Raw genomic sequence first — 20,697 nt, forward strand, 5'->3', positions numbered from 1 at the left:
ATGTATCAGGTTATGTGAAATTGCTCCCTGATTTTTATCAAGTTGTGTATTTATGATGAATATAGTTTAGTAAGCAATGTTGATATTTTAAATATAAATATAGTTGGTGTATATACACATTTTTAAAAAAAGTTTTTTAAAATTATGTTTTTTAGACCAATTTATTCATAATTGATTAATTAATTAATTAATTGATTCCATTTGGGGAAGATATTTAAACCAAGTGGTACTGGAAATTGTTTTATCTGATGAAGTCTTCCAGAGAGACGAAAACGTGTGTGGTGCTTATTGCTGGAGTCTTTTACACGTTAATAAACTGTTCGTGATTTATTCGTGCCTGATTGTGAGCTTTTTTGCCCTGATTGCTACTGGACTGGTGTGGCTGCTTTCTCTTTTGTGGGGTTCTTTTATTAGTTGTTTCAGAGTTATCTAGAATACAATTGAAATCTCTCCCCCCATTATTATCATACCTTTATTTACTTTGTTAATTAATTCTATGTGTTTTTTAACCGCAGACAATCCTATTCCAGGAATCCAGTAAATATTTATTAAAGTCCAAATTCTATTTTGATATTTTATTATTACAATTGATATTAACCCTTCTTTATCTTCGTGTTTGTAAATGATCTGAGGAATAACTGCACTTTTTTTCCATAAAATTATAACTCCTCTTGTTTTTTTTTTGTAAAGGGAGTGAGAAAGAATTAGATAGTCACTAGGTTTCCATGTGAAATTATCATCTCTTTTAAAATGAGATTCTTGTATAAATATGATTTGTGCTTTTTGTAATTTCAAATATCTTAGAAAATTCGACCTTTTTATAGAATTATTTAATCCATTAATATTTATAGATAATAAAGTTGTGTCTGCCATTTTTTTAAATACTTATTTGTACTTTTGGATTGTTTGTTCTTGAAATTTTGTTTTACCTTGGAAGTTAATGTGTTTTGAGTACTAGATTTATCCTTTCTTTTAAAAGTTATTTTGAAATGAATATATTTATTTCTATTTATGCTTAAAGAAAGTTTCAAATTGGACCACTGAAAAATGAAAAAGCTGAAAAACATTGCGTTAACACAAATTGAATAAACAATTAATGATTTTACCATTCTAAATCCCAAACATGAAGTGTCTAGCACCTCAAATCTGTTTGGACTTAAAAGTTCAAACAGATTTACCCTCAATAATAATAGTTGCATTAATGATGAAATGTTGCTTTAAATTGAGCTCCTCAAAAAAATGAAAACTAAAACCAGAGAACAAGATGCACTTATTATGTAAATAACATATATACCTAGTCTGTGAAGTTTTGTTCATTGCTAATTAGATTCTAAAATGAGATATTATTTCAAATTACAAAGAATTTTAAATAAGACATTTGTTAATTACTTTAACAATATATTAGATGTTAATTTATTCATTAATATTATGAAATTTTTGCAAATTACCAATTGTAAATAATATATTAACAAATGTCAGTTCATTAATTGTCATTAGTGATATTTAACATTGTTATTAATAATAAAAAGAGGTAGAGTGAGTATGATAGATAGATACTGTTTAAAATAAAAGAGATTTTTTTACATATTTTAGATCTATATAAGGTATTACATCAGCATAGTGAAGTTAATTGACATATAGCTAACCACTTTATCAAAACCAATTAAAGTCTTTACAGACAATAATATTAATTTATAGGATTTAATATAATAACAGTTAGAATTAAAGCAATATTTATAGTGCTTTACATTAAAGCATTTTCTCATTCTTCAGTCAATGTCAGTTTTATAACTCTGATAATTCCACAATCTAAAATTAATAAAATGTGTAAAACATTTCACTCCTAAATTACTTATATGTGATCTTTTGTAGTTCTGTTATTAGTAAGTTATTATTCATAAGATTTTCTCTATTAAGTTCAATTTAAAGATCACACATATCAGAATATTGACTTCTGCTTATCACAAATGTAGTGAACGTCTGGTAACTAGTAAAAGGTCTCAACTTATATGTTAAAACTATAAAACAGAAAGGAGAAAGGTCAAAATTAGAATTATACTTGCAAAGGAAATCTACCTTGATAATGGTGCAATAGCACTCTTGTCCCATAACTAATCATTTATAATAAACATTTTATGTATAGTACTTCTTTTATACAATAACAAGTATGATAAAGCAATCTTTAGATAAATGAAAGTATAATTCCCAGTAAGCTGACACTCAGGATCTTCACCTTCCCTTTTCCTTCCCTCTTCTTCCATTTCTATACAACTTAACAGCTATAAGAAACTCATCCAACCCAGTGTCGGTTAGATGTGTTCACAGAGCACATGTATTATACTTTTACCAGACACTCACCCATTAAGACACAACAGTATTTAAATGATTCACTATCTTTCTTGTTATAATAGCGTTGTCTTCAAAGCAGATCTAACGCTATACTTGCATGAGATATTAACTGAGATTGATAATAAACCATAAATTTTTAATAAAATACGAAAGAATATATGAAGTGTGAGAATAATTGAAGCAAACGCTTCCTTTACTGTAATCAAAACAGCGGTGTTAAGGAAAGAACTCTGCGATAGTGCGTGTTTACATGCCATCTTGTGATCAGTAACTTAAATTGCATCTAAACATGCTAGGATATATCGCGTGCTTATGAATGTGGACGGTGAACAACTTTTCAGACAAAAAAACTGAAAAAGCCGAGCAGAAGGCTTATGAATACTGTCCACCTTCAGATGATACTTTAATGTTCTAGATGCTTCCCAAAATGTTCACGAGTAATTGCATTTTATAATATTTTCATTAATATACTTTACATTAATTCAAATTAACAAATTGTAAATGTGTACCTCTAAGCTACATAAAAGCATTCACCAAGAACAACAATATTTATTCAGGCAATGATAGCGCACTATTCTGGCAACTAAATACTTGTATAGGGAATAAACAGCAGTGTTAGAGAGGAAAACTCTGCAATAGTGTGTATTTACACGCCATCTTCTGGCCAGTAACTTAAATTACATCTATGTAAAGTTAAGTATATCGTGTGCTATGTATGAAGTGGTGAACAACTTTTTAGATAAGGAAACTAAAAATAACTGAGCAGAAGGCTCGTGGATGTTTTTTTTTTTACTTTCAAATAATACAGTAATATACTGAATACATCTAAAATGTTCATGAGTGATTTTATTGTATAACATTTTTATCACAATACTCTACATCAAACTAAATCAATGAATTTTGAATGTGCACTTTTGAATAAATTGTTATTTTGCACTGTTCTAGTAACCAAATACTTGTATAGAGAAGAAATAGCAGTGTTAAAGAAGAAAACTCTGTGACAGTGTGTATTTACACGCCATCTTCTGGCCAGTAACTTAAATTACATCTATGTACAGTTAAATATATCACGTGCTATGTGTGAAGTGATGAACAACTTTTTAGATAAGGAAACTAAAAATAACTGAGCAGAAGGCTCGTGGATGTTTTTTACTTTCAAATAATACAGTAATATACTGAATACATCTAAAATGTTCATGAGTGATTCTATTGTATAACATTTTTATCACAATATTCTACATCAAATTAAATCAATGAATTTTCAATGTGCACTTTTAAATAAATTATTATTTTGCACTATTCTAGTAACCAAACACTTGTATAGAAAAGAGACAGCAGTGTTAAAAAGGAAAACTCTGCAATAGTGTGTATTTATACGCTGTCTTCTGGCCAGTAACTTAAATTACATCCATGTACAGTTAAATATGTCACGTGCTATGTATGAAGCGGTGAACAACTTTTTAGATAAGGAAACTAAAAATAACTGAGCAGAAGGCTTGTGGATGTTTTTTTACTTTCAAATAATACAGTAATATACTGAATACATATAAAATGTTCATGAGTGATTCTATTGTATAACATTTTTATCACAATACTCTACATCAAAATAAATCAATGAATTTTGAATGTGCACTTTAAAATAACATAAATGTGATTACTAAAAATGATAATATTTATTCAGGCATTGAAAGTGCCTTAATTTATCAACTGAGTAGTTGTAAAGAGAAAACCAATTAAAATGGCAGTTTATATTAAAAGCTTAGTGACAAAATAAAAAGAATGTCTAGTAGACTTCACTGGTTATTGTTTTCAAGTATTTAGAGAATAAGTATATAGAGAATAAGTATTTAGAGAATAAGTATATAGAGAATAAGTATTTAGAGAATAAGTATATAGAGAATAAGTATTTAGAGAATAAGTAAATAGAGAATAAGTATATACTTCAGGGCTTTAATAAGTTATTGATTAGTACTAACATTTAAGTATTATATTAAACTAAACAATTAAGTAAGAAAAGAAAAAAGAAAAAAAAGAACTGCTTTATACTAGTGTATTAAAGAGTATAGTTTTAATATATTATAATCATACCTTAGTTGATACTTTGAGAGAAATAGTATCATCAGAGTTCTTTTTGTCAGTCTTTTGTTTCTTTTTTTCTCTTGCCTCCGACCAAATATTTTTTCCTGGAGCCCTTTTTAAAGAAGATGAATTTAACCTGTCCATTTCTTCAGGTAGTGGAATTATGTTATTATTCTTTATGAAATATGTGGCTTCCTCTATGCTATTGAATGTTCTCATGTCATTGTTATATTGGATTCTTATTTTGGCTGGATAAGAGAGCTGCACTTTGATTTTATGTTGTTTTAAAAGTTTTACTAATGGCCATGTTTTCTTCCTTATATCCAGAACTCTTGTTGAATAGTCATTATCAAATCTTAATAATGACTGTTTATAGATAACAGGACTTTTCCTCCATGCAGATCTCAGTATAAGCTCTTTATCCATAAAAGAAAGAAATTTAACTACTATGGATCTTGGAGCTGATTTAGAAGAAATGGAAAGTGGCTTACCGATAGCTCTGTGTGCCCTTTCTATCCCATAAGATAAGCCTTCTTTTAGTCCGGGAACTTCAGGAAACCAAGAGTTCAAGAATGAGATAATGTCGTCACCTTCGGATTTCTCTGGAAGACCAAAAATCCTTATGTTTGTCCTTCTTTCTCTATTCTCTATATCATCAACTTTATTTATTAACCAAGTGTTCTGTTGTAGCAGAAATTGAGTATGTAGTTCACTTTCTTTTAACCTCCCATCAACATCACTTAAGGAAGTCTCAATGTCTGATATTTTTGTTTGTTGCTGTTGTAAGATTTCTTTAAAAACTTCTGTTTGTTTTTGGCAGTTATCTTTAAGACTTTCTAGATTTTCAGTAAATCTGTCTATTTTTAGCGATAAGTCCAGCAAAGTAGCAGATATCTGTTGCATCTCTTTTTTTATAATAGAGTCTGAGTGTGAATTCTTGGAGTTACTCATCTTCAAACAGTTTGGAATGTCCTCTGTAGTATTTGGCAGGAAAATTTCAGAATTTTTTCTTCAAAATTGGTAGTTTTGGTATAAATTACTTCATCTTCGATATTTACCCCAAATTTTTTAAATATATTTAGTTTTTCCTGTATTTTCTAGTATGAGTATGAAGAGCTCAAAATCAAGCTGCTCTCAGTTAGCCATTAGGCTCCACCCCTGTTCTTTATATTTTTGCACTTCCTCAGTCACTTCTTTTTCCAAATAGAACAACCGATGGATGTGCAAGCTTTAAAAAAAAACAAAACCAAAATGAAAAGCTTGCTAGGAAATCCAAATAAAGGTCTGAAACCCAATTGTAACACTTTATTCAAAGCGAAGACGAAAAAAAGCAGAGTCACAAATCCAAAAGCTTAACGCCACAAAGTTACATACATTTTCGACCCTTACTAGAGATGCTACACAGTGTAGCATCTCTAGTAAGTCAAAACGTATATAACTTTGTGGCATTAAGCTTTTGGATTTGTGACTCTGCTTTTTTTCGTCTTCGCTTTGAATAAAATGTTACAATTGGGTTTCAGACCTTTATTTGGATTTCCTAGCAAGCTTTTCATTTTGCTTTTTCCAAATAGCCCAAGCTTGTTTGCCTATATAATGGTTTTCATAAATATGTTGTATTAATGAACACAAATTTTTATTTGAAGCTTCTGACAGTTTTTCTTGTGCAAGTATTTTTCATAATATCATGTTGAAAAATTTTTTTGGGACTACATCTAATAATATTATTAAAGCTTTTACTAGACTGAGTTATTTTCTACCTACAAGTGCTCCTCTTGTAGAAGCATTTTTGCGAGTTTGTGAGCATGATATTAAAAATGCATTTTTGGATAAGCAATTTAAAAAAAATTTACAATCTTACACAAACAAAATGTATATCCTTTTCTGAATTGGTTTCTATGGAACAGATTTGTATTAGACCAGCAGACAGCTGTAGATACTTATACATATCTTGATAGCATGCATACAATGTTATCAGATAGTAACATATGTAAATTAATTAATACGTTTTTTATTAATAAGATTGTCACCAGTATACATTCTTTTATGTATGATGAATTGCTGATAAGAGGTGCCATCGACAAGAATTTTTTGATTATTTTATGGTCTTCCATAGACCCTATTATTTATGGTCTCCTCAAAGTGCATAAACCTATAGTTAATTCACCTATGAGACTAATAGTTTTAGGGTGTGGTTGGGCTACTGAGCCACTCTCTATCTATGTTGAGAAGCAATTGAGACCAATACTGGATAATATAGTTACAGTACTTAAAGATACAAAACAGTTTCTGACTTCTCTATTTGAGTGGTCCACTAAATGCACTGATAATGTGTTTACTTTGGTTACAATAGATGTAGTCTCATTTTTTACCATTATACCACATGGAGTGGGTATTGAGTATGTTGAATTGTTTCTACAGAGATGTTCTGATTTACCAATGAGTCAAATACAGCTGATTAGTTCATTTTTACATGTTATTTTATATAACAATGCTTTTTTATTCAATGAGAAGTTCTACGTTCAGTGGGTAGGCATAGTTATGAGCAGGCACAGCTTGTGCCAATAGCTAAGCCAACATTGTGCTTGCCTCTTGATAGTTGTCATATCTTTTTAATGAGGGAAATTTTTTTAAGAAGTATATTCCTTATTATAAGCACTTTGATGATGATGATGTGTTTTTTATTTGGCCTGGTCCACCTAATGTCCTCCGTGATCTTTTGGCTTATCTAGAGCAAACTACTATTTTTTTACAATTTACTATGAACTCATCAGATGGGATGATTGAGTTCTTGGATGTAGAAGTCTTTAAAAGAGTGAAAGGTCTTTATACTAAGGTTTATAGAAAGGTGTGCAAAAAGTTTAGTGTTTTGCATAAGAATAGTATGCATCCTCTGAATACTATTTGGAATATTGTCAGAGAGTAGTTTTTTTATCACGTTAGACTTAATGCTCATGATGACAATATGTTAGACTCTTTTGATGAACTTAGTCAAGAGTTTTACTCTATGGGCTATACCCCTTAGGATGTTGCAACTGAAAGAGCTAGAGTGCTTCAGAATAGGGGCAGGTCTGTGAGACTCTATTCTAATGCTAGCCCTAATGTTCGTTTGGCTGATTTAAAAGACAGTTGTAAAAGGCAACTTATTAGGATGACCCTCACCTAGTCGAACAATGTGACCTCAGTTTGTGAGGTCATTAATAAGCACAAGCATATTGTTATGAGTGACAGCCATTATAAAGATGTCTTGGGAGATAGCCCGAGGTTTTGTTTTAGAAGGAATAAGTCACTGAAACAATTACTCTGTTGTGGGCCCTTTTCTAAGGTCATCTCTATTGCATGTAAGAACAGTATTTTGCCATGTAACAGCTGCAATATGTGTATTCATATAAGGAGTCAAGATACTTTTGTGCATCCAGAGACCAATCGTACTTACACCTCTACATTTTACGCTAATTGTAAGAGCTGTAATTTGGTATATGTGGCAGATAGTGTGGTATGCCACTGTTTTTATGTTGGTAAAACTAACAGGTCATTTAAAGAGTGGATACGTGAACATCTTTATGATATTAAGAGATCAGATAAAAATAATGCCCTTTTTCAACATATTTTGCAGTATGGCAGCTCACATTATTTTAATATATCAGGGATGGTAACATTCGTAATAGAACTGAGTGTGCTGAGATACTTTGGATACTTGAGTTAAGAGCTAATACTGGCAAAGAGTTAAACAATCGTGTTCTCTTGAAACCAGTGCTAAGATCACCCAGACTAAGGCGGTGATTTTAATTTGTTTTGTCTTAACTGAAAGATTGATTTGTATATATAAATGCTGTTGTTAGCCAGTTATGTTAGATCTGATGAAGTGCCAAATGTTGGTGTGAAAGTGCTGATCTTTTACATGGTTTTTGGTTCTATCTGTTAATTAAATTTTTAGTTTTACCATTTCCGAGTGTGCAAGCTGGTTTTTCTTCTTTTTGGATTTATCTGCTTTATGTTTAACCAGCTGTATCTATAGTTCTTGTTGTTTGGTGTTAAGTACTTATTTTTCTTTCCTCTAATTTCTCTCTTAATCTTTTTGTATATTTTCTGTCTGGAAATTCTGGGCTTCTTGCATAATAGTAACAGTACATAATTTGTTTCCAGTATGACTATTTAACTGAAGTGCTGGACAACAGAAAGAAACATGCAATTGACTCCACCCTCGTTACATTACCAAGTTACTGCTATAAACATGTATCTGTGTTCTAGCATATCATAAGGTGGTGTTGGTCTGACACCTTTAAATACAGTTTTTTCTTCACAATTGCTTTGGTGTGTGCCTCCTCTCATTAACCCTCACGGTACATGTTTACAAGATATCTGTGCTTTCAACTAGAACTTTAATCTTGTTGAAACTTTTAATAACCACTGCTAAGATTCCTACAACCATTCTTACCAAAAAGAATACTTCAGTTAACAACTGCAGCCATGGAAGTGTAAGGAACATGTTGCACATGCCTTTAGAAGTTAATATTACTGCTTTCTTTGGAGTTAATTACTTTCCACAGTTGAAAATCCTTTTAGAAATCTGTTCTGTACCTTGTCTTGCATAGCACAGTGAGCCTCGCTGCAGCCAAAACGGTTTGTATAGCATGGATTTAGCCCTCTGAATGAGATTATCATGCATATTAGGCCTCCGTTTATGAATGTATCTGAATCATTCATTCTATGCATCCTGCCTAGAGAAGGAATCTCACTTACAAGCTTACTTGATGTCTTTCACACACTTGCGTATCTCCAAGACACATTGAGCATGTGTGGGCATTTTCATACCAAAAGAAGGTTCCCTGCACATCTCTGTTTAGGACTGCAAGGTATGTAGTTACTAAAGACCACTGTCTTTGTACTAGTGGAAGTGCATGTTGTAAACCATGAAAAGCATGACAGTGACTGCCATATTTTACACCTTCCATTCCCTCTTGCACATATTTAAAATTGCGTGGTCATGTTAAACCCTCCCACTGGCAGCACTACCTAGTTGCTAATTGTTGTGCAGCAGTTCTCACAATCGTTAATAGGAGTGACAGCGAAATGCTAGCCATGCTTCTCTGGTATGAAACCTAGAGTAAAACAATAGCCAATGGCCCTGGTGCATACAGAGCACCGTGGTGGTGGTCAGAGTAGAGCAAGAGCTTCCTCTACCATTTTGGAAGAAGCCACTGGGACTGTATTCTGGGGTACTTCTATAGATGGATACCTGGCACTGCATTGCCAGGCTGGTTACTGATGCCACTAGCATTCCCTAAACTGATGATCAGTGCAGGCATTGCTTGATTTGTGGAGGTGCCATCTAGACCTTCTCTGCTGATAGGAAAAAAAGGTCAGAGCGAGGGCACCTGAGATGTACAGTAATTATATATCTCAATTTCTTCCACAGCCCAGGAAGCTATAGTGGAGAATGCTGTGCAATATTGAAGGATGCTTCCAGTTGCAGAGGTGAGTGCATCTGTTTTATAATATGCTGAGAAGTACAGCTATTTTTTCCAGTAGTAGTCTTTTTTTGCTTAAACAAGAAAAATCTTTATTGAATTATCACTTATGACATAGACAATCATACATTTATATAAATGAAAACAAACCACATTGACATACTTTCATCTGCAAACATTATACATCACATATAATCTTCTATACAATCATCTTCAATCAGTTCAGTTCCTGTCTTCCCTTAAACCTCATTTCTTCTCCAAAACATTATTCTGCGTGTATTGTTCCTACAATTCCCATTTTTTTCTATGTAGTTTACTGCTCCTATCCTTTTCTAATGATCCCAGTTCCAGTTCTTTTATCTCTGTTACTATGTTCACAAATTCTAGTACAGTTGGTTTAGACTTTGATTTCCATTTTATAGTAATTGCTTTTTTGGCTGCCACCAGAATTAAACTCAGCAAAACCTTACTATGTCTAGAGAATTCCAATTCTGTATCACAGCTCAAAAAATAATTTCCTTAGTTACACAGTATTTCTAAAAGTGTACCCTGCAGAGATTTTTTTAAAGTCTGCCAACGCATTACACTCCCAACATTTTTTTAAAGTCTGTCAGTCATTACACTTCCAAAAATATGTTTCAAATTACCTCTTTCTTCCCCGTCACATCTCCAACATTTGCAATCTACTTGAGGAAAATTTCTTTGGAGTCTACCAGGGGGTGTAAAATACCTATTCAAACACTTCCAAGCAAAAATCATAAATCTTGTAGACTTTGTTGCATATTTGGGAGCCATACATATATCCTCCCATTGTGTCTTTGTGAATTGCTTATCCAATCTCTCTTCACAATCCTTTCTTAGCTCCTGTGATTGATTCTTACAGTTATTATACAGCATTGTATATGCCCTACTAATTATCCCTTTATAATAGCAGCAGCTCCTGTTCTAGATTCTACTAAATAACCTACCAGTGCTGGTCTTTCACTTAGGACCTCCCTGTTCCTTTCTCTTTGCCTGTACTCAGTCCTTGATATGGAAGGCAGTCTCTAGCCTGCAGTCCAAATGTATTCTTGGCCTATTCCATTAAATTACCTTTCCCTCTCTAACTGTTTGTTCCCAATACGTTTGGTACATCTGCCAGTTTTCTCCAGTAAATTCTGACCCCACCCCCCATTGCCTATTCTCTGTACATCTAGGCTTAGCCATCCCTGTCAGCAGACTCTCCTTTCTCCATTCCCATGTTGACTTAGTTCTTAGAATACTGTGATACTTTATGAATATAGTATTCTGTAAGATTATTGTTATTCTCCTTAAGGATTTGCCTCTAAAATCCCAGTCTCTCCTTGTTTTCTTGAACTCTCCCCTGTTTCATCATCATCCATTTCCACTTTGATTTATAGCTTTCTGCTTTAATTATGTACAGGAGCCTTAACTGTGTAGCTTTGAAATACCTCTTCAAATCAGGTAATCCCAAACCAACTTGTTCTATTGGACGGATCAGTTTATCCCACTTGACTCTTCCCTTCCTAGATAAAATCCTTCAACTCTTTTTTAATTACTGTTCACAGCTTCTCCTCTGGTTGATAAAAATATGCCTGGCATGTATATATAAAACTAAAGGGACTAAAAACATTTTCACTGCTTGTATCTTGCTATCCATAGCCATAAAACAGAGTTTCCTGTTTCTCATTTTTTGTATTATCTTTTTTTAGTCTCTTCCTTCATATCTTTAGCTACCATAACAGAAACCTATTTAGCCCATACTCTTAAGTGCTTCATTTTATCATGTCCTCATAAATAAGGGTACTGCTGATTGCAATTTGTGTGTGGGTACATAGTTTATAACTGTCGGCTTTGTTTTATCTTCATTAATTTTGTATCCCAAAAAATCTGGAAACTGTTTCAAAATGTTCCACAGCACTGAAATGTCCTTTTCTGGTTTTATCAGGTACAAAGTAATATCATCTGCAAATAAAGCCAACTTTTCTTGATTACCATACCAATTATATCCTTGATTTTCTGAGTCTCTTATTGCTTTGCCAATGGTTCTAAATATAATTCAAATAACAAAGGGGGAAGAGGGAACCCCTGCCTGGTTCCTTTGTGCAAACATAGCTTATCAGAGAGTAGCCCCTCCACTTTAACTTTTTCCACCAATCCCTCATAAATCCTTCCTAATTAACTTTACTATTGCGTCAGGGAATGCAAATGCTTCCTTTGCCCTACTCATAAAACCCAGCATACTATGTCAAGTATTTTCTTTGCATCAAGATTCATCAACAATGATGATATTTTTCTCGAATCCTGCTTCCTTCTGGATCATCATTGTTGTACTAATGTTTACAAATGTTTGCCTCCCCTCTACAAAAACCACATTGACCCATATGTATCAATTTTGCCATCACTTTTGCAATTCTTTTAGCCATTATAGACATAAACAGTTTATAATCATGGTTTAAAATTGAAATGGGCCTATATGAAGCTGGATCTGATGGGTCTTTACCATCTTCAAATATTACAGCCACCACAACTTTCTTCAAAAATGTTGATATTCTCCTGCTTTTAAAAAACTGTTAAATGAAACCTTCCAGATCTTTGTCACTTTCTTCCCCCCTACTTTCCAATATTACTCTTGAAATAAGTCATCCTTATAGCAATAAGTAGTTTAACTTTGGAGGAAATGCTATCACATTGTCACCATTCATAGCTTTCCCCCTGTTAAAGTCAGTTATGCTTCTTTAGTACTTAGTTAGTATGTGTGCCTGTTTGACTTTAGTGGTTGTGTCAGTGACTAAAGAGATAGCACACTCACCTGTGAGTTCCATTCCCAGTCCTGGTTCTTTGAGTCATTTTCATTACTGGCACTGTATTTCAGCATAAGGGAGGTCACACTCCACAGTGTGCTGCCCTTTGGAGGAGACTTTCAAATGAGGCCCCACCTGCCTAAGTAGGTGATAGTGCTAGTGAATGTACATAATTGCATGACACTTATTGGAAAGATTAGGGTACCCTGGCCAGTTTCCCATCATCACTAGAAAGTGCATCTCAGTTTCCCCTGAAAAATAGAGGACTGTGGCTTAATGGGACTGGCTTGATCAGCAAAATATAAATACATACATAAATATATAACAATTCCAGGGTACCTTACATAGTGCTTGGACTAACACATGACTGCATTATCATGCAGTGACAGTACTGTAGCTAGTGCTACTTACAGCACATGATTTAACATGACAATCACTGGCAGTGCAATTAATACAGCTGCTTATATAACAGGTTCAGTATGCATAAGCCAAAGAGATCAGGTTACAGCTCTTTATTTGTACTCATCTGCTATTAATTTCAAATATGTTTTCTGATTATAATATTGCAATTATAGATGATCTACCCATATTGTCATATTCAATACTGTATTTAATTTTATGACTGGATTTCTTTCCCTCCTTACCTTTGTTGCTATCTTTAAAAAAAATGATTTTGGTTGTTATTTGTTTCTCTCCATTTATTTTACCTTTCTATAGCTGTGGCTACACAGGTGACCACCTGTTCACACATACTCACACCACCAAGAACACCTGGAGCTGAGAATAAAAGGGACGCTTCATTAGTATCATCCTCAGATGAAGCTGATAGGTCCACTAGCTCTATCCCTGTTGAAGCTTTACTGGTTTGAAGCTCTTTTGCTGCTGTCAGTAGCTCTGCTAGAGGAGGGTAGGATGTGACCCAGAGGCAGCTTGAAGAGTTGATGGGGGAGCTGGTAGACCAGTTTCTTGAGGCACTCATCAACCACTGCTGCTTGCAGAGTCACATCCCTGTCCACTGCTGGCAGATCCATCAGAATCAGGTACCAAGGTGGTGTCTAGACTCCCACTGGGTCCTATAAGAGTATAGTGGCGCTGGGGCTATACCCATTCTATCCCACTCTCCTAGTGTTCCCCCTCAATTTTGTGTTATATACCTTTCATGTTTGTTGTCGAATCCTTCCCATCACCAGTCTTCCCTTTATTTGTGTGATGTAGCCTGATCTAATGTCCTCCGCATCCCTCAATGTGTCATCACCTCCCTGTCAGTCTTGCCTTTTTTCTGTGTTTGTATATTGCCATGGCTATCCAAAGAATGTAAAAATCTAATGAAAAAGAGGGATGCAGCTTGGTAGCTTGGGCTCTATGTAAACAAAATAATAAAGAACACGATCTTCTTACATTTAGGCAGCTGCGTAATCTAACTAAAAAACTAATTACCAAAGACAAGCAGCACCACTATAACCTTCTACAACAAAAGAATACAACCAATCCAAAAAAATTCTGGTCCACTATCTCAGCTCTTCTCCACCCTGGATCAAAAAAGAAAACCAAGGTTCCTCTAAATGCCCCACCATCACAAATTGCTGAAGAATTTGACATCCAATTCATAAAATCAATAACTGACTGATCAATAACAGTTGTTTTACATTAAGAAGGTTTGTGGTCTGCCCTGTAGTTGCAGAACAGGTAGCTTACATCCTTCTAAGTTGGGAACTGCTGATTGAGGGCTCAGTGTCTGTTATTCTAAATGTGTATTAATTCTGGTTTAAGCACTTGGGCTTCAGGCCAGTTATTTTACATTAAGAGAGCTAGTGGTCTGCACTCTTGTGGGAGGAGAGGCTGGACTCTGCTCTTCTGAGCTGGGAATTTCTGGTTAAAGGCTTATAGTGCCTGCATATTTGAACTGCTTCTTACTGAAATTGGTACACCTTGTTTGCTGTAGCATAGACTAGATCCAGGCCTGCTGAATCTAGCTTTGTTTGTATAACTTGAGCACTAATCCAGGCATTCTTTAAAGTATTCAATTGTATTTATTACTGCTTGGTAGTAACTTGATTAAAGTGTAGCTATCATTCTAAGTCTTTTGGATTAAGCACTTGGGCTTCAGACCAGTTGTTTTACATTAGGAAGGTTTGTGGCCTGCACTGTGGTGGCAGGACAGGTAGCTTACATCCTTCTAAGTTGGGAACTGCTGATTGAGGGCTCAGTGTCTGTTATTCTTAAAGTGTATTAGTTGTGGTTTAGGCACTTGGGCTTCAGGCCAGTTATTTTACATTAAGAAGGTTCGTGGTCTGCACTCTTGTGGGAGGTGAGGCTGGACTCTGCCCTTCTGAGCTGAGAATTTCTGGTTAAAGGCTTATACTGCCTGCATATTTGAACTGTTTCTTACTGAAATTGGTACACCTTGTTTGCTGTAGCATAGACTTGATCCAGGCCTGCTGAATCTAGCTTTGTTTGTATGCTTGTTGTTTGTTTGCTTGTTATTTCCCTGAAATGCTAATTCCACCTAAAACATGGCTTTTCAGTGCTTCTGTGGATCCCTAGTGATATCTGCATTGCTTACTGTACTTATTTCCTTGTTTCGCTTGAAAGAAAGTTACTGTTTGTCATTTTTGCATTTAAGTTACTTGTAACACATTGCATTTAAGTTACCTGGCACTTGCTCACTAAAGCAATTATATAAGTCAGCACTACAAAATTAAAAGCACTACACCCTCACAAACTCCCCTTGAGTACCTTGTTCCCCATTGGCCCTTTTTTTCAATTATAAAGGAATTCCCAATACTATTCTAGCATATCCAAAGGGCAGTTGTCAATCTCCTCTCCGGTCCAGCTGGTGAATCTGGGAATCTTGAGGCAATGTTATAACTGCCTCATGTATACAGACAACCCTCTCCTCCTCCCAACAAATTCCAACACATGTAAGAGGTGCAACCATATAGCCAAACTGGAGGCTAAGTTCTCTCAACTCAGTACTGGCATAACCAGTCAGGAGGAGAAGGAAACCACACTCACTACAATTCCAGTCTCACATAGACCTACCACAACAGCAAACCAAATACATAAACACACAAAAACATACTCGGATGCTCTAAATAAAAATCTGCCTAAGCAGCAGAGACCTCCAAAGCAGACACCCAAGCAACCGCTACCCCAAAACAAAACACATGCAACACATAGCTCACAAAGCCAGTGTGCCGAACAGTCACAGCCCTTAAGGCTAAACAACACACCTGATACACTTGTAATAGGTGACTCTATCATCAGGCACACTGACGTCCCGCTCACCAGGCTGAACAAGGAGAAGGTCATGGTGAGCTGCCTGTCGGGCGCTAGGATCCGCCACATAACACAAGCACTCAGGTCACTCCAAGGCAAGTACAAATATGACTCAGTCATTGTCCATGCTGGTGTGAATGACCTGAGACGTACCTCCCTGGACTACATGTAAAGAGACATAGAGGAGCTCTCTGAGCATGTAGCCCAGGCCGGTATGACCCTGACCTTGAGTAGCATCTTACCCTCACCAAGAATGATGCCACAATATGAAGACAAGATGATCAATTTCAACAATTGGCTTAAGTATTGGTGTCATTCAAAGGGGATCCAATGCCTGTCAGCCTGGGATGACATTCTCGACAAGCCACGATGCTTCGCTAGGGACGGCTTGCACCTGTCACCCCTGAGCTTTCGGATATTGGCAAAAGCTCTTGCTACCCCCATAGTGCCTTTTTTAGGCAAGGCTCAAAAGACAAACCCACCTCCATAGGTATCACAAGGGATAAGAAACTAAGAGTAATGCTACTCAGCGCCAGAAGTCTAAACCTCAAGATGCACGCACTCGAAACTCTCCTTAGCATGGAGAACATCGATATCTGTGCAGTAACAGCAACCTGGTTCAAGGCTCCCGAGAGCACCCCAGCACTACCAAATTATACCTCATACCATGCTTTTCAGCCCCAAAACTTGGACCGAACCACAAAAGGAGGGGGAGTATCAATATTCATCAAAGATACCCACACTTCCAGGTTGGTGGCACAGCACAAAGCATCAGAGACTATCCATGTGCAACTAACAGTGGATAAAACTGCCTTCCAGTTTATAGCCTGCTACAGACCACCCTCCCAAACCCAGGAACCCCACTCGGCCTTCCTGAGAACACTGGAAAATATGAAGGTCTCTCCAAACACCATTATGTTGGGCGACTTCAACTACCCAAACATAGACTGGGAGCATTACTCTAGCTCCAACACCCTAGCCCAAAGGTTCCTAGAATTTATAAACTCAAATGCTATGGAACAACTTGTTACCACTCCCACAAGAGGGGAAAACATACTGGACCTGATCATCACCAACATGGGGACTCTATGCTCCAGACCAGAAGTGTATCCCTCACTGGTAAGATCAGACCATAAACTAATCTCACTGGATATTCACATTCCAACCCCACCCCCTGCCCAGAAAACCACAGTGAAAAACTTCTGTAAAGCAAATTTCACACTCCTCAAAACCAGGTGGAATCCTTCAAATCCCCTGGGCCTGTGGAAAATACGGTCCAGACCGCAGAATCCTTTATAAACTCATTCTATGAACACCTTCAGGAATGCATGGATCATGCAATCCCAAATAAAACCAAGACCCAATCCTCCAAAGGCAGGCAGTCTGGTGGACCCCAGCCATAAACAATCTATACAATAGAAGGAGGAAGCTACTACATGATAGAGCAAAATCCCAAAGAGGGAAGGCTTCTCTGATCAGTATTAGCAAAAAACTACGGGCACTCATAAAATTGTCTAAGGCCAGCTTCGAGAGAAAAATTGCACAGGACACTAAGGATAATCACAAGGCTTACTTTAGTTATGTTAGGAACCTGGGTGGGAATTCCCAGATATGCTCAGAATTAGTCCAAAATGACAAAAAATATACCAAACTCACAGACATTGCCAACATCCTAGCTGACAGGTTCAGTGCAAACTTCTCCCCCCCCCCTCTCCACCAAAAGGGCAAATATCTATCCCAGCAGAGTGCTGCCCCCCCTGACATCTCAGATGCTCAGGTAAGAGCCACCCTCTCCAAAGCAAAAAACACAGCATCAATGGGACCAGACGGTGTCCCGGGCTGCGTCCTACATGAACTCCAAGAAGAGCTAAACCCAAACATAAAACTACTGTTCAGTCTCAGCCTTACTACAGGATATGTACCCAAAGAGTGGCATACAGCAACAGTGATCCCTCTCCACAAAGGTGGTGCCTCAACGGATCCTGGAAACTATCGCCCCATAAGCCTGACTAGCTTGGTCTGCAAAGCTATGGAAAGGATCATCATGGACCTCATAAATAAAGATATTGGGGACCTACAGACACTGGATCCTACCCAGTTCGGCTTTGTTAAGGGCAGATCCTGCCTCTTAAACCTGGTCAATTTCTTTGAAACAGTCACCAAGGCCATTGACGAGGGGAAAGTGGTCCACAGGGCCTACCTGGACCTTGCAAAAGCCTTCGATACAATACCCCACTCGGGCATTATAGATAAGCTCACCAGCTTAAATATAAACCCCTATGTCACTAGATGGGCTGCAAACTGACTCAAGGACAGAACCCACATGGTTAGACTTGCTGGAGCCATGTCAGACTCTAAACCAGTTACAAGTGGCGTCCCACAAGGCTTAGTCCTGAGACCTCTCTTGTTCGGTATATATTTCTCAGAGGTACAGGCCAACACGGAAGAACTGTGGCTGACCAAGTTTGCAGATGACTGCAAACTGGGCACCATAATCGACTCTCCAGCCGACACAAGCATCCTCCAAAAGGGCCTCATAGAAACAGACAACTAGTGCCAGAGCCATGGCCTCAAGCTAAATGCCAAAAAGTGTATAGTCATCCCCTTTTGCAAAAACAAAGTGCCCACAAATTACCACATAGGTGGTAATGCATTAAGTACAGAAGAAGTAATTAGGGACCTGGGGACCCAAGTTGATAGCAATCTCTCATTTGACAACCACGTGGCCAAAGTCGTTAGAAAAACATTTTATATAGCCCACCTAATCATGAAGGGATTCATATCTAGATCAGGGGAGGTCATCTTGCCTCTTTACTCATCCCTCATCAGGCCCATAATTGAGTACAATGCCCCTTTTGGGATGTACCTTACCAGACACCTGCAGCAACTGGAAAGACCCCAAAAGTACCTCACCAAGAGGATCAAAGGGCTCAAACAGATGCCATATGCTGCCCGGTTAAAGAAACTCCAGCTCTACTCAGTGGCATATCCCCTGCTCAGAGGCAATCTGTGCCTGACATATAAAGCCATGTCCAACCCGGAATTAATGGACATGCTGCACCTCAGAAAATCCAAATCCCATCGAGCTATGTGCTCAAGAGACTTGAACCTCAGCACTGAAATAAATAGGACATGCTGGAGGGACAGATTCATAACCCAGAGGCTCCCTTCACTCTGGAATAATATCCCAGTCCAGGTTAGGCAGAGTCCCTCATTGACTCTCTTCAAGAGGAATCTTGATGAGTGGATGGGAGATCGTAGGGTTACCCCGGGTATCACTTCTGTGTCACTGTTAGACAGAGGCACAGTATACTAACCTCGAATAAGGGCATAGCAAAATTAATTTAAATTGGGTGGGGAAAACCAAACACACTCTGGCTATTCTTATAAATGCCCTAGGGCAGATAGCCTAGTATGAACCTATGAACCTATGACCTAATCACCAAATTCTCTAACACCAATCACTCATCTTTCTATCCATCCCCAACTATCCACACTCACCAGACACAGAACCTACTCACCCTCACTACCCCATAGCACAAAAATACCTTCTGAGAACCATCCCCAATTCACTATTCAACCAGTACCCACAAGCCTCATAAAAAAGTTACTGCAGAAACTCAAAGCTTGCTCTACGTCTGCTGACAACCTCCCTCCTGAATACCTAAAACTTGCTGCTGAGTCAATTGCATATCCAGTCATCATCCTAGTCAATTTATCCATAACTGAATCCACAGTACTTAACATCTGGAAAAAAATCCCACATCATCCCTATCCACAAAGGAGGTAACTCCACTGACCTTTCTAACTTTTGACCTATAGCCATTCTTTCCCCATCTCTAAAATGCTAGAAAAGTGTATTCACCTACAGCGCATAAATTACTTACAGCAACATAGCCTCCATACTAGCACACAACATGTTTTTTGTCCAGGCCACAGCACTACTACAGTCCTCCTTGCCTTTACCAACTTTGCCAACCAAGCTAGAGATTCCGCTTGCTATGTATCTACACTATTTCTCGACCTGTCCAAGGCATTCGATACTGTGCCTCACTCTCTTCTCCTAACAAAGCTCACCAACCTAGGAATTACCCCTCCTACCCTAAAATAGTTCCACAGTTACTTAAACAATTGAAAACAGTCAGTAAAATGGTCAAATGTCACCTCCCCCTTTCTCACAAATTTCACCAGAGTCCCACAGGGATCCATCCTAGGACCCCTACTTTTTAACATCTTTAGTAATGACCTCTACAGAGCTGCTCCTAGTGTTATACTCATCCAATATGCTGATGACTGAACTATTATATGCACCTCCTGCACACTATCCCAGATTCTCTCCAATACCCAACAAGGTTTCTCAGCTATCAAATCCTGGCTCACCAACTGCCAGCTATTCCTCAACCCAAAAAAAACATAAACTGATTTCTTTTCTGCCAAAAAACTGTGCTTCTAATCTAAGTGACTTCAAAATTCTCTCTGCTGATAACAGCACCACTGAAATTGCCCACCACACCAAATTACTGGGTGTAGTCATTGATGACCACCTTCATTTCGATCTTCACATTCAGCAAAGCATTAAGAAAACCCCCCAGAAACAGGCTCTAACCTCCTCTTCCAAAACCCCCGTTGCTAAAACATTCCTTCTACCCTCCCTACTCTACGGTGCTCCAGTTCTTACCAATTTACAAACTTCCTCTATCGCCAAACTGGAACAGTGC

The sequence above is a fragment of the Protopterus annectens genome, chromosome 8.part1 (genome assembly GCF_019279795.1).
Source record: "Protopterus annectens isolate FY-2018-M chromosome 8.part1, PAN1.0, whole genome shotgun sequence".
Taxonomy (NCBI): Eukaryota; Metazoa; Chordata; order Ceratodontiformes; family Protopteridae; genus Protopterus; species Protopterus annectens.